The sequence below is a fragment of the Microtus ochrogaster genome, assembly GCF_000317375.1.
Source record: "Microtus ochrogaster isolate Prairie Vole_2 chromosome 14 unlocalized genomic scaffold, MicOch1.0 chr14_random_1, whole genome shotgun sequence".
NCBI classification, from domain to species: Eukaryota; Metazoa; Chordata; class Mammalia; order Rodentia; family Cricetidae; genus Microtus; species Microtus ochrogaster.
Genome location: NW_004949096.1, coordinates 16,428,375 through 16,441,528, shown reverse-complemented (window position 1 = coordinate 16,441,528; position 13,154 = coordinate 16,428,375). Strand labels below are relative to the sequence as shown.

Sequence of the window (13,154 nt, the reverse complement as noted above, 5' to 3'; positions counted from 1 at the left end):
CTCTCTCTCAAGCCTATGTACATTTATCCAGCACTGTGACCAATTTAGAGGTCTTTTTTTTATCTGAATCTATCTTTATTGTGTATCTGTAATCTTTTTCTGATTAGGACTGCTTCTTAAAATGCAAAGTGGCATAGCTAGGGCTAAGGCTGCTTTGCCTTTTGGCTCCTCCCAGTCCAACATAGCAGAAGTCCATTCACTGCCTCTGAGACTGCCAGGTCGGAGCCATGCTCACCACCTCAAATCTGGTAACCAGTTGGCCCATGATGGTTGCAGCATGTTGTCCACAAACCCCATTCAAGTGCTCAGTCTCCTGAAAGAGCCAGAGTTCCTGCTGGCAGCATAGACCAGAAAACTGCCCTTTTGAAACCGCTCATTTTTTTTCTGCTACCACTGAATCGGTAAGACTTCTCTTTAAGGAGCCACAGTGCTCTTAATTGTTGCAAGCAAACAGAGCCCATCCACCCACCTTGGCACCAATTTGTTGAGGGAAGATGTTCATTCGTTCCCAGCTGCTCTGACCCAAAGTAATAACACAGAAATTTGTATTAATTTCAATACTGTTTGACCAATAGCTTAAGAGTTAAATCTTTTATCTTAAATTAGCCCATTTATATTAATCTGTGTATTGCCACATGGCTGTGGCTTACTGACAAGGTTTCAGTGCATCAGTCTCCTGCAGGCGGCCACTGACTCTGCCATATGTGTATGTATTTACATACATACATACATATATCATACATAAAATCTTCCAGTCTGACTATTCTATTAAGCCATTGGCTGAAAGCAGCTTCTTTATTAACCAATAAAAGCAACACATATACAGAAAGACTTCCCATACCACTGGCTTTTCTACCAAAGATTACTTTGCTCAGCATCTTTTTTCCTCCTCCATTTCCCAAGAGCTAGGATAGCAAGCAAAGACCACTACACCTAGTTCAGGAAAGTTACTGACTTTTATATCTAGATATGGAGGACTTTGATCAACTATGAAATTGCATTCAAATCAAGAGCAGTTTTTCCCTTTCTCCTCAGTCTATAGCTTAGAAGTTCTCCAGTGGCAATCAACAGAAGTCTTTTTCAGGACAGTGGGATTCATCATCTCAAAGTCAAGAACAGTGTAGGTTTCCACCAGCATCAGAGGTCAGCAGCTTGGTGCCAGGCTCATAGAACCCAGTGCCTTCCATCTTTCTACTCTACACTCCAGGCTTAGATCTTTCCCAGTGTTTCCTCTAATAGCATGGATGCCTGCTAACATCACATTCTTACATAATTACATTTTCTCTTGACTATCTTTTTAGGCTCCGGAGAGCATCTGAGAAGCCCTTCTTCCAGCAGACCTCTACCTGCATTCACTGCTACAACTATCCAACCCTAACCAACATGTAAGGCGAAGATAAAGCAAGCACTGAAATAACTGAAAATTAATCCCTGCAGCAGAGGAAAGGCCCAACCACCACCAAAGTATTCACTTCTTATACAAATTTGAGATTCTGTCAATAAGCAACCTACTCTATGTGCTACAACTTACCTAAGAGTTGTAGCTACCCTGTAGGGGACCAGTAAAAATCATTTTCCATATCATAAATCAGTATTAAATTAAACAAACTCAATATTTAGTTAATGGTCACCTATATTTATAGAAATTATTAATATATTTATATTACCAGTAGTTAATTTTGTTAATTCAACCATCATGATATGATAAAAGCTCCACCAACAAGACTGTAACACACATCAACTCATGCTTCATTCAACTGTGTTTCTTTTATTACCTAAAGAGCAAGTTTTCCATCCTCACACATTGCTTTGTTTAAAGAAAATGGAACCAAATGCAAATATTGTGATGAATATTGCAGCTATGTTAGTAGTATCCTGCCCATATGCCCTCTGACAATCCCACTGGGCAGCACATTCTGTTGGCATCTCTCCACCCATGAACTTCCTCTCATGGCTGAAACTAGCATCACCCAGGTGCACTGAAGAATAGTTCCATTAAAGGGATGTTCCTCCCTAATGAGACTTCAACTAGTGACTAGTGGCCTCTAGTGAATAAATACCAGAACTTCTGGCTCCTGCCTTGGATGAACTGAACCATGAGCTCTGCACTAGTGCCAACACTGCAGTGACATTAAGCTTCAGCAAGTCATTTAACAGGTGCCCTCTAAATCCAATTCAACTCATCTAAAAAAATGCTTCTGGCAAAATCCAAAACACAAAAAGTAAAAAGTATTTCCATTCAAAGTAATTTTAATAAATAGTATGGATTTAAAAAGAATTCATTCATAATCTCTATAACAAAATAATAAATTTTCAAGTAAATATTTCTAAAAGACTTGATAATCTTCAACATACAATCCTAACCTTGATTTTTAAAAGAAGAATTAAAGCAAATTCTAAAAAATATTTCATTTCAAAAATGATACTTTGTTCCTCCTATGTAGTACTGGAACTTGAATTCAGGACCTCATATATGGCAGATAAGTCTACCACTGAGTTAAATCTCAAACCCAAGAGTTGACGTTTGCTATAAATAGGTACTATTGTGTCATAATAGCATAATCCTAAAAACCTAATTTTGAACTATGAATAAAAATCTATTTTTTAAAAAAAAAAGCATTCCTAATTTCCTTTTAACAGGAGCTGTGAACAGTAAGGTACTGAAACAGAGATGACGTGAACTCCTAACTATCTCTTAACTAATGCCTATAATAAAATAATGGGAGTTATGTCAAGCTACAAAAATCTTCTAATTATATGGCAGTTGAAATGTCACTGCATTAGTAATAATTTCACTATATTCTTAATTCATTTCCATACTTTTTATGCCTATTAAGATCAAAGTTTAAGGAACGTCTTTAACACCGTGATTAAACTAACTGAATTTTTGAATCAAAAATAGAGCTTACGTAGATAAAATTGTAGGGGGGAATCTATTTTAGCTACCCTCTAAAACTGACATGTATTAGATAATCACATCAAAAAGAGAATCAGATGTTGATCATGACAAAGCTGCAGCAGAACCCAAAATAAGCCTAGCAGCAATATGAACCTCACAGTTTGATTGAATCATGGGATGATTCTATTTCCAGGTATCTAATTGAAAATGGAAGTGGGGAAAAGGCCCAAGGTCCAGAGGCTGCACAATGCTTTGCACTTCTACAGTGCCTCCAAGGACTCCAATGTCTCTGAAGATGGGCAAGGTGAGAGTTTTTGGATAAACCTAAAAAATTGGTGGTGAAGGACCAACATGGACAGTTGACCAATATAAAGTTGAGATACTGATTCAGCTCTTGTATTTCTCACTGTACTTCCTGTCCAAAACTGATTTGCCAACCTACAGTACAAGGTGCTTTGGGAGATACATGTAGACTGATCAAAAATAATGTTCTCCAAAAAACTAACAACAAACAGTATTCTCTCTTTCCTAAAATATTATGCACTGAGATTCAAACTCTTCTAGACTAGAAACTACAGCAGGTAATTTTGGACACCCAACTGTTAAGCCAAAGGATTTAAGCACAGAACACTGGGCTCAGCCTGGGGTTGACCTACGGTAAGACCGCATGGACATCACCCAGAACCTGACAGCACAGTACTTATTTTCTCAAAGACTGCTCCCTCTTTTTGCATTTTACCAGTGCAGAGCCCCAGCACTGCACAGTTCCCTGAACTCTGCTGTCTCCCTTACCCCCATGAACATACATTTACCCAAAAAAAAAAAAAGGCACCTACAGTCTTTGCTTCCTTGACCACCACCAACTGCTATACCTAGTCTACCATCAACAATCCCCCAGGTTTCACCCTCAGCCCCATAAAAGCTTTGAAAAAAATAAAGTCTAAAGGAAAAAACTTTAAATATCACCAACTGTGCTATCCTATTCAATCTACTGCCCTTTTGCTGTTTGTTGTTATTGTAATTTTTTTATACTGGGTCTCATGCAGCCCAGGCTGGCCTCAAATTCACTCTGCAGGGAAGAATGACCTTAAGCTTCTAATCCTCTTGCCTCTACCTTCCATTTTGATCCTTCAAAGACTCCTCCTTCAGGGGCTAGAGATAGCTCAGCAGTTTATCATATGCTGTTCCCAGCACCCACAAGGTAGCTTTCATTAACTCCAGTTCCAAGGGATTTGGTGCCTTCTTCTCATGTCAAGGAGCACCTGGAATGTACATAGTACATGTACACAGTACACATACATATAAGCAAGTCAAACACTTATGTGTTGGGGAATATCATTTTAAGGTGTGTTACTTTTGTTTATGTTGCATTTGTTTAACACTGAGAAGCTGTAATTCTTTGCCTGTCAAAAATACCTGATGGTCTAATAAAGAGATGAACAGCCAAAAGCAAGGCAGGAGCAAGGATAGGTGGGGCTAATGGGCAGAGAGGATAAACAGAAGGAGAAAGAAGGAAGAGAAATAGCAAGAGAACAAAGAGAAGAGAATAACAGGTCCAGCTACACAACAAGTCACGGAGTAAGAAGTAAAGAAAGGTATACAGAAATAGAGAAAGATAAAAGCCCAGAGGCAAAAGGTGGCTGGGATAATTTAAAAAAAAGAACAAGTCAAGGTAAGACCAAGTATTCATAACTAAGAATAATCCCCCATGTGTGAATTATACTTGGGAGCTGGGTGGTGGAACCCTCAAAAAGAGTAAAGGAATAAAACATCACATTAGACTCATGTATATAAAATAAGTCTAAAAAATAATTTTTATTTAAAGAATCGTCATGACAGTCTGGAGAAAGAGTTCACTCAATTGGTAAAGCAAGTGCCTTGAAAGCATAAGGATCTGAATTTAATTAACAAAACCCACATTTAAAAAGTCAGTCAGATTTTGTAGGAAGGTCACCTGTTTGTTTCCGGCTGCTCAGGCCCGAAAATAATCACACAGAAACCATAGTATTTACAATACTGTTTGGCCAATAGCTTGAGCGTATTTGCTGGGTGGGAGCCGTCCTCACCACCTCAACTCTAATAACCAGTTGGTCCATGCTGGCACCACGTAACTTGCAGCACACTGCCCACAAATCCAGTTTAAATGCTTGTCCTCCTGAAAGAGCCAGGATTCATGCTGGCAGCACAGCCTAGAAAGCTGCCATTTCAAAACCACATGGCTTTTTTCTGCTACCGCTGAATCAGGAAAACCTCTCTTAAAGGAGCTAAGGCATTAAGCCATGCTTAACTCTGTTTTGTTTTGGTTGGTTGGTTTTTGCTTTGTTTTATTTTGCCTAGAATTTTCCCCCAAACTCTCTCAGGTTTTAAGTGGATTTTACTTGGCCCCATGTTGGCGCCAATTTGTTATAGGAGGCCGCGTCTTTGTTCCTGGCTGCTCAGCCCTGAAATAATCACACAGAAACCATATTATTTGCAATACTGTTTGGCCAATAGCTTAAGCGTATTTCTGGCTAACTTACTAGGTAAAGTTCTGGCATCTGTGTGCAGCAGGGCTACATGGCTTCTCCCTGACTCTGCCTTCTTTCTCCCAGAATTCAGTTCAGTTTTCCCCACCTAACTCAGCTCTGCCTTGCACAGGCCTAAGACAGTTTCTTTATTAACCAATGGTATTCACAGCATACAGAAAGGAATCCCACATCAGTAGACACTCTAGTCCCAGTGCTGGGGAGGTAGACAGGGAAATCCCTGGGGCTTCCTAGCTAGCCACCCTATTCTACTTGGTGAGCCCTAAGCCTATGAGAGAGCCTGTCTCACAAAAAAAAAAAAAAAAAAAAAAAAAAAAAAAAAAAAAACCTGAGCACACACTTGCACACACAAAAGAATCAGTACCCAGAAGGTTGAAACAGAAAGGTCACAAATTCAAGGCCAGCTTAGGTAACAGTAAAAATGTCTCATAAATAAAGAAAAAAGAATCTTCGCCAAGAAGTAACTCATATTAACTTCACGATAAAGGTAATCTTTTAAAAGATTTATGTTTTTTAATTATACGTTTGAGGGAGGGAGATGCAAATGAGTAAAGTGCCCAGAGAATCCAAAAGAGTTGGATTCCCTGGATGATTATGATCTACTTCATGTGGGTGCTGGAAACCAAACTCCAGTCCTCTGGAAGAGCAGAAAGCACTCTTAATCAGCACACTATCTCTCCAGTCCCCACAATAAAGGTAATTTTTAAACATCTACCTATAAGAAAAGAAAATATATTTAAAATTTTCTTTCCTCTAAATATAACAAAAATAAACTAAGATTTCTGAGTGAATAAAAAGTCACCAACAAGAAAAAATAGCAAGTACTGCTTTTTCAGCTCTTTACATTTAAATTTTCAAAGTCTTCAGCTGTGTTTCTATGGGTCTATCTAAAATAGCAAAATTTAAAACTTCTATTGTATCTGCCCAAAATCAGTTTTACTGACTACCCTCTCTCCTCACACCCAGCTTCCAACTAGGGACAACTGGGACACACTGAAGGTGCTCTGAGCACATAGCAACATACTGAGAATCAAATGTTTTCCTTCGTTTTTAATCTGTCCCAAGCACACAAACACAGAATTGGCCAATTCTTCTTAAATAGAGAATTTGGCCAATTCTCTAACATTTAAAGTTGTGGGCACATAATAAACACAGAAAACACTGGAAGTTTTAACACCATTATAAATCAAACCCTGGTCTGAAAAATGGATACTTGGCTTAAAAGTTTGCATGGATTGAGGAGGCTGACCACAATAGTGTTTCCTAAAATAGTGTATCTTAAGAATTCATTTTTAATGAATACATACACACATTTATTCTTTGTTTTTGTTTGTTTTTTTGAGACAGGGTTTCTCTGTGTAAGTCCTAGTTGTCCTGGAATGCACTCTATAGTCAAGGCTGGCCTCGGACTCAAAGAACACCTGTCTCTGCCTCCCGAGTGCTATGATTAAAGGTGTGCACCACCACTGCATGGCTATATATTCTATAGGCTCTGCATGCCTGTATCTGGGTGTGTGTGTTGAATGTATAGCTATAACTATGTGTGGATGCTTGCTCCTGTATGCATGCAGAGGGCCAGAAGAGGGCACTGGGTGTCTATCTATTCCTACTGAGTCAGGTTCTCTTCCCGTCTTTTCTTCAGCTAGGCTGAAAGCCTCACAAACCTAGTGAGGATACCGTCTCCACTGGTCCCAACCTTGAGAGTTGGGGTTGCAGGTATTTGTCAGGACATCCAGCTTGTTACATGTGCTGGTACCTGAACTCAGGTCCTCATGATTACAGAGCACGTGCTTTTACCTGCTGACCTATCTCTCTAGTCCCTTAAGAATCTTTATCTGTGGACAAGATGGCTAAGTAGGTAAATACATCTATTGCCAAGCCTGATAATCCAAGACTCCCATAGAGGAAGAGGAGAACTGACTTCCTCAAGTCTCCTGATTTCCACAGGCACCATGTTACATGTGCATCCTGGCCCAAATAAATGTAATGTTTTTTTAGGAAGAAATTTTTACTGATTAAAAATAATTTTTCAGGACAGGTGTGGGTGACACATTTATAATTCCAGAGTTCCAACAGGAGGCTTAGACATGAGTTCAAGGTCAGCCTGGGCTACACAGGGAGAAAAGTGAAGGAGGGGAAACACACACACACACTTTACATTCTTTTCCTAAAGTTTTGGACTCAGTAGGTCTGTACAAGTCTTACAATCTATTTTGAACAAACACACCTGATTCTTTAAGTCTTGCAAGTTTAGATATAGCCGTGACATAAAAAGACCTTTCACATTTAAGCAACATTTGAGGAATGCTTCAACTCATGAGCTCCTGTGCCTGTATTCGATTGCCTTAAAATCACCCTTACTCAGGAACTTGGAGAATAAATTGGAAAGAACATGAAATTTGAAGTTAAAAAAAAAAACAAGATTCAATTTTTTCTGACATTTGAAAGCTGTATAACCCTTATACCTACCACTGTATTGCCCTGGCACGGACACATAACGTGGAAATAGCAAACCAGCACTAGCCTTCCTCACAGGGTTGCCGTGGAGTCATTTGAGAATACTCAAAAAGGACTCTGCAAAGATGTCATTGCTACAGTAACATCGCATGAAGTCAGTGTCCTTTAATTCAGAATTCAAGAATGTTGCTGCCCGGCCTGCTATGGAGCTGTTGTCTCTCCACATTATCTACAAGCAGCATTGCTCCTTTCACATGACAGGCATTGGGTACTGGGGCACAGAGAAGCTCTAGGGTTGGATTGCTGGATTAGGAGCCTGTTTACTGCAGCAGCACTGTTTATGTGACAGGGCTGGAGTCTCAGCCATCATTAGGGCTTGGCTGGCAGTATTTCTACTGGAAGCTAGCTTGACTGTGAGCAGTTAATGTCAGTCATTAGAGAAAAACCGATCTAGAGAATGAGTTTTCTACATACTATAAATGCTAAGGGGACTTTAAAACTGATTATTTAAATTTCTAAAAGAAACTGTCCCCTTTCCTGACTGCCTTGAAGCACTTGAAGTACACTAAAACTACACAATATTTCTCTGGCAACTCATTGTCATTCACAGAATTAGTGGACTGGGTTATGAGCACAGCTGAGACTCTAGAAATGTTGGATCCACCAAATTAACTTGCAACACTACACAAAAGGAACAAATCCCTCCCCCATTTTTAATGTGCAGGGAGGGTCTACCAAGTGGTGCAATGGTGCCCTCAGGGCTAGAGGTACCTATGCTTTCTCTACAACTTCAGGCTCTTTTGCAAAAGGGACCATCTTTTTCCTCACACAAGTTGCAGGAATGTCTGATAATGCTCTCCAGCACTCTTTCTCATTGTTACAGATTGGCTATCCAAAATGTGCAGGACCAGAAGTGTTTCAGGATTTGTTGGAGTTTTAAATTTTGGGACATACACATAGACTTTATCAGCTGAACACCAAACCACAAATCTAAAATCCTAAACTCCCAAATCTGAAACTCTGGGGACAGCACATGCTCAGGGGCATTAGATTTGGGGGAATATTTCAGAATGGTGATGCTTGCCAGGTACCACAAATTGCTGTGGAATAATCCTTCTGTACACTGTGTGAATGTGTCACTGTGATTGGTTTAATAAGGAAGCTGGCTGGCCAATAGTTAGACAGGATAACTTAAGTGGGAGAACCAGACAAGGACAATGGGAAGAAAAAGGGTGGAGTCAGAGAAGTCACCATCCAAACAAGAGAGGAACAGGAGGTATAAGATGAAAGAGAGGTAACACCAGACAGCAGAATGTAGATTAATAGAAATGGGTTCATTTAAATTATAAGAGCTAGTTAGTAATAAGTTTGAGCTATTGACCAAGCACTCAGAAATAATATTAAGTCTCCGTGTTGGTTATTTAAGAACTGGGGGCAGGAAAGGACAGTCTGCCTACAACAAATCATCTCTCTTGTTTTTTGGTTTTTTTCTCTAACTCACCTCAAGAATTTTCACGACTCTGCCATCGTGGCCTGCTTTCAACACTCCCATTGCTGCTTTTTATCAATCTACCTCAGCTGTAGCTAACTGCCTTTGAACACTGAATTATCTATCTTACCCGACCCTTCTCTAAACACATTCATAATCTTGATTGTATAACTGTTTTCCTTGCTGTGACCTGACAAGAACCAACTTAAGCCTGTGAACTGATACGCAGTTTAACTTTCTTGCAGTTACTGTTTCTGTATACAGTCTGTCTTGGAGCATTTTCCAGTATTTTAAAATAAAAGTCTAAAAGTTACACCAGGCATGATGGCACAAGCCTGCAATCCTAACACTTGGGAGGTGGAAGAAGAAAGATTCAAAGTGCAATGACACTCTTAGCTAGTTCAAAGTCAGCCTGGGCACATGAGATCCAAACAAAAAGAATTTCTTTTAATAAGAGTTGAAGGTTCTAGAAGGCATGGATTTATTTCACCGGAAATCCAAAATTTTTAAGAAACTATTTTTGGCCAAATATGCTAGAATTTCAATTTCCACAAATTTATCTTAGCTCTCCCAATTAGCAAGATTTTATTCACTTTAGTTGAAAAAACTTTCTTGATAGGAGAAAACCTATTCAGAGCAATTTTATTAGGAAGATACAAGCATGAATGTGTTACCAAGTTTCTATTAATATTCAAATAGTTACTAAATGTAATCATGTACATATATCCTAAACCATAGAAGAAAGACTAACTTGTCATCATACCACCAACGGACTGACGGAATTTCTCAGTTCAAAACAATTGGAGCTGAAGAGGACCAGCATGCAACAGGGCCACTGGGCGCAGGAACACATGACAGCTGCAAGTGAATGCACAAGACCTGCAAAAATCAAGCCAGCCAGAATCCCAGCTCAGGAACTCCCACTGCTAACTGAGGAGCTACTGGGAACTGATGGCTGCAGGAAAAGGGAGTTGGTTTTCTTCAGGGATGCAGCCTCTGATGGGCTAGCCATGCTCCAATGGGTGACCAAGTCTTAGTTTCTAAGGCTATGATAAATGCCATGACCAAAAGCAACTGGGAGAGGAAAGGGTTTATTTGGCTCTCAGGCCAAAACCAAGGCAGGAACTCGAGGCAAGAACCTGGAGGCAGGAACTAAAGCAGATGCCAAGGAGAAATGCTGCTTACTGGCTTGCTCCTCAATGGTTTACTCAGTCAGCCTACTTTTTTCACCCACACCACCTGCCCAAGAGCTAAGAATGCCCACATCAATAACTAATTAAGAAAATGCCCCATAGATTTCCTGCTGTCATAACTTTGTAACCAGTCTTGTTGGAACAGCCTTGGTTAATTTCAATCTAGAGTTTCAGAGGCATGTGATACGGTTTTAAAACAAAGAGGGAGAATGCACAAATTATTTTACAAAATGCAAAAATAAAATTAATCATCCCACTTCCAAACAAAACACACTAGTCACTAAATAAATTATAATGAGCTCTTGAAGGGCTTACAGTTTAGAAAAATGAGATAACATTCACTCAGATGTGTAACTGTTGCACACATATGATGTACCCACACTAAGGTGACAAATGCGCAAACACACAAAGTATCGTAACTGCTCTGAAGCGTTCAGTGACGTCTCCATGTAGACCTGGAGGAAAAAAAATCATAATGTATGTTCTAAAAAAGTAGAAAGAATTTACAAGCAGAGAGTGTAAAGACGAAAGTGGAACAGGGGAAAGACTATCTCAGACAATAAAACCAATTTCAACACCTGATGAAACTAGTGTCTCTGCACAAATAAGATAATCAAAGAGGAAGAAAAAAGCATAAATAAGTCTGGGACACAGAAACCCATGAGAGATACAGTCAAGAAAGAATGCATAGAGGCTGGAAAGGTGGCTCAGTGGTTAAGAGCATTGGCTGCTCTTCCAGAGGCTACAGGTTAGGTTTCCAGCATCCACATATGTGTGTGTGTGTCTATATTACCATGTATGTGACTGGTTGGTGCTCAAGTAGGCCAGAAAAAGGCACCAGATGCCCTAGACCTAGAGTTACTGATGATTGTGAGTCACCACGTGGGTGCTGGAAATTGAACCTAGGTCCTCTGGAAGAGCAGCCAGTGCTCTTAATTGTTGAGCCATTTTTCCAACCCTCAATCTTTTTTGCTAAGGATGCAAAAACAGATGATGACCGAAACATACGTGATAAAAATTCAAAAATGTGCCAAGAACTTGAAGTTATCATTAAGTTAAACTTTGTGCAAGTGTAAGGAACAATTTGACTGCAGGGTTTATGCAACAACAGACCTTTTCAAAGTGTCCTGTAAGGAAGAGGCACTTGGCAACACAGATGATGGAGGACTGCGATAGTGTTCAGTAAGAGCTGGCAATCTCCAGTCTAGATGCTACAAGGACAGTGTGCTTCTAGCATTTAATTAAAGATAGGAAAGAAAACTGGCCACTTGTTGAATTTGGTCCACTAGTCCACAGAAAAGTGAGAAATTTTCAAATCCTTAAAAACTAAACTTTTTCCACAGAGAAACCCTGTCTCGAAAAACCACAAAAAAAAAAATTAAACTTTTTACATAGTAATCTAGAGTTAGACTCCTGTGAAGACCATTGCTAATGGGTGTTGATAAGTGACTGGCAAAGCCAGCAAGCCACATCTGGTTTGCAGGACATGTTAATATGTTCAAAGTCCACGGAATCAGTAACATCTGCAAATTCAGCTATTTCAGGGAACCCCCAGAGCTGTCAACCAAGCAGCCACTCCCTCTGGATCTTTGAAAAGTCATCATGACACCTCTGGCTGTTAAATCTTCCATCAGCCTAAGGGACTCTAATCCAGTCTTTGACAATCAGAGAAAACTCAACCACTGAATCCCCAGACAGCCATCTATCCAGGTGCCAGAAGTGCTGATTGTCATAGCTATTGCTCCAGGAGTCTTTACTTGAGTTATGAAAGCTACAGATGACCCTTAGCTGACTGGCCGCCCTAGTCACCCTGATCTCCTTCCTGTCCTTTATCTGGTGGGGGAGGAGCACCTCCCCCACCCATAAATAGCTAGTACACTCCTGAGATTGGTGAGATTTGGATGAGCAGCAGTCACAGAGTATTCTAGATCTTTATCATGGGCAGAAGAGTCTGAGCAAAAAAACACAAAAGAAGTAACCCCCTGGGGCCCTCAGCCCTAGGTACACCCAGTAGCAAAAGAATCCCAGATTAGAGCCAGGAGCAGGGGCTTCAGAGAGCTGAGGCTGTGGGAAAGCAAGAGCTGTGAAGAGCCAACAATGCAGTTGCTGCAAGCTCCAGACACCATTGAGACTCTCTAGCTTCAGAGCATTGCTAAGGAGCTGACTGACAGTCCCCATTCTGTGAAGCCCAGGCCTGTAGCGCCCTGACCTCAGAGCTCCACTAGCTGGCCCCAGCATTCTAGGATCCGAGCAGGGACACTAAGAGACAGCACTTTGCCTACTTAGGCGTTCCATTTAATAAAACAACCAGAGTGGGTCTCTGTCTCTATCGCCATCCATCATCAGATGAAGGTTGTATGATGATATGCAAGATATTCGTCAGTGTTGCTATAGGATAGGGTCATTTCAGGTTCTTTATCCTCAGCTGGGGCACTGGACTGAGCTCTCAAGGTCCCAATGAGGAGCAGAAGGAGGGAGAACATGAGCAAAGAAGTCGGGACCACGAGGGGTGCACCTACCCACTGAGAAGTGGAGCTGATCTACTGGGAGCTCACCAAGGCCAGCTGGACTGTGACTGAAAAAGCATGGGA

At 40.5% G+C, this 13,154-nt stretch overlaps 1 protein-coding gene and 1 pseudogene across 1 annotated transcript in view; one reads left to right on the top strand and one right to left on the bottom strand.

The window, feature by feature from the left end:
- LOC101981122 overlaps positions 1-1,389 on the top strand; it is a 14,581-nt pseudogene extending 13,192 nt beyond the window's left edge.
- Positions 1-13,154, bottom strand: part of Hsd17b12 (hydroxysteroid 17-beta dehydrogenase 12) — a 146,412-nt gene that overhangs the window by 127,500 nt on the left and 5,758 nt on the right. The gene's annotated exons all lie outside the window — the stretch shown is intronic.